Genomic DNA, 2,870 nt, shown 5'->3' with positions numbered 1-2,870 from the left:
GCTGTACCTCTGCTGTGCATATTATGAGGGGCTCCCTCCATCCCTGTGCTATGCTCATTATGAGGGGCTCCCACCATCCCTGTGCTATGCTCATTATGAGGGGCTCCCACCATCCCTGTGCTATGCTCATTATGAGGGGCTCCCACCATCCCTGTGCTATGCTGACTTCCTCCTGGGGCTGCTTACGGTGCAGGTGTCAGTGCTGTATGTCACGCTGCTGATGTCAGTGCTCTCTATCACGGTGCTGCTGTCAGTGCTGTATATCACGGTGCTGGTGTTAGTGCTTTATGTCACTCTGCTGATGTCAGTGCTCTCTATCACGGTGCTGGAGTCAGATGACTCTATCACGGTGCAGGTGTCATTGCTGTATGTCACGCTGCTGATGTCAGTGCTCTCTATCATGGTGCTGCTGTCAGTGCTGTATATCACGGTGCTGGTGTTAGTGCTTTATGTCACGCTGCTGATGTCAGTGCTCTCTATCACGGTGCTGGTGTCAGATCACTCTACCACGGTGCAGGTGTCATTGCTGTATGTCACGCTGCTGATGTCAGTGCTCTCTATCACGGTGCTGCTGTCAGTGCTGTATATCACGGTGCTGGTGTTAGTGCTTTATGTCACGCTGCTGATGTCAGTTCTCTCTATCACGGTGCTGGTGTCAGATCACTCTATCACGGTGCAGGTGTCATTGCTGTATGTCACGCTGCTGATGTCAGTGCTCTCTATCACGGTGCTGCTGTCAGTGCTGTAAATCACGGTGCTGGTGTTAGTGCTTTATGTCACGCTGCTGATGTCAGTGCTCTCTATCACGGTGCTGGTGTCAGATCACTCTATCATGGTGCAGGTGTCATTGCTGTATGTCACGCTGCTGATGTCAGTGCTCTCTATCACGGTGCTGCTGTCAGTGCTGTATATCACGGTGCTGGTGTTAGTGCTTTATGTCACGCTGCTGATGTCAGTGCTCTCTATCACGGTGCTGGTGTCAGATGACTCTATCACGGTGCAGGTGTCATTGCTGTATGTTAAGCTGCTGATGTCAGTGCTCTCTATCACGGTGCTGCTGTCAGTGCTGTATATCACGGTGCTGGTGTTAGTGCTTTATGTCACGCTGCTGATGTCAGTGCTCTCTATCACGGTGCTGTTGTCAGATCACTCTATCACGGTGCAGGTGTCATTGCTGTATGTCATGCTGCTGATGTCAGTGCTCTCTATCACGGTGCTGCTGTCAGTGCTGTATATCACGGTGCTGGTGTTAGTGCTTTATGTCACGCTGCTGATGTCAGTGCTCTCTATCATGGTGCTGGTGTCAGATGACTCTATCACGGTGCAGGTGTCATTGCTGTATGTCACGCTGCTGATGTCAGTGCTCTCTATCACGGTGCTGCTGTCAGTGCTGTATATCACGGTGCTGGTGTTAGTGCTTTATGTCACACTGCTGATGTCAGTGCTGTCTATCACGGTGCTGTTGTCAGATCACTCTATCACGGTGCAGGTGTCATTGCTGTATGTCACGCTGCTGATGTCAGTGCTCTCTATCACGGTGCTGGTGTCAGATGACTCTATCACGGTGCAGGTGTCATTGCTGTATGTCACGCTGCTGGTGATCATCTCCTGCACCCTCTTCTTTGCCTACCCTGACCTTCCCTCTCCTCCATTGCCTTCATGCGCTCCACAGTCCTGATTTGTCACAACAATTTCCCATATAAAAAAAGAATGCTTGTAGTTGTCGATCCCAGATTCATCTCATACATGTGTTATGTCATTGGCCATTTCGTGGGACTATGTTTGCACAGCTATTAATTATTTTGTGGCTGCAAATTTGACCTGTAGGTTTGCAAAGTTCGCCTCCCATTGCAGTCAATGGGGCCCGCCGCGAACGTTCCGGTTCGCGAACTATTGGCCGCGTTCGCGAAACGTCCCATCGGAAGTTCGTCCATCACTACTGGTTATATCATTTATTGCACAATAAGGATATTTGGTATAATGTACAGCGCGCCACATTGCTTTGCTTTATGTATTATTGAGCACAAATATATGGGAGTGTGATCAGTGCCAGCAGCTGAAATTCCTGCATAGATACCTTTAAGGATAATTTAGGTGATATACTCTGGAAGCTCGCAAGGCATTTTTTCCATATTTAGAAATAAATAGATATAACCAGGTATATGTGCACAACTCTACCAGGACTCTTGATGGGCCTTTTGCTGATAATACCTGTTTGCACCTTGGATGTATGTACTATTAGTAATTATTTTCTTATAAAGAGTTTGTATCATTTCTACACTTGTGTGCATCTATATACTTATGGTTAATGTTATTATGCTGGTTGCAATGGTATATGGTTTGCTCCCAATTACTTTGATTAAATTACTGATGAATTTCTAAGGAAGGGAATCTCCCATCCCACCTTGACCTGGGTGGAGGCACTGCTAACTTTTTATATCCAACCCATTCTTCCTCCTGAAGGTTCCAGTTCTCCTCTTTATCTACAGCAGTGGCAGCCGGTGCTAAATATTTGGGGGGGGGGGGGGTCAAACTAACGCCAGCCACCCCCCCCAGAGGAGATGTATGGGAAGGCGAATTGAATTCTAGAATTACCATATATGGAATCAGTAAGGGGGGACATTTATTAGGTTACAAGCAAAGAAAGGCAAATAAACATCTTTGTACAAGAAATGTAAAACTTTCTGCACAGCAGTGGCAGCCTGTGCTAAATATTTTTGGGGGGTCAAACTAACGGCAGCCACCCCCCCCAGATGACATGTATGGGAAGGCGGCACCCCTTGTACGAGCGGTGGACGGGAAGGCAGTACAAGCAACCACCCACCCACCACCCCCAAGCACCCGAATTGAATTCTAGATATTACCATATA

This window comes from Lithobates pipiens, unplaced genomic scaffold (genome assembly GCF_037356315.1).
Source record: "Lithobates pipiens isolate NorthernLeopardFrog02 unplaced genomic scaffold, aLitPip1_a1.2 Scaffold_18, whole genome shotgun sequence".
NCBI lineage: Eukaryota > Metazoa > Chordata > Amphibia > Anura > Ranidae > Lithobates > Lithobates pipiens.
This window is presented reverse-complemented; position numbering follows the sequence as displayed.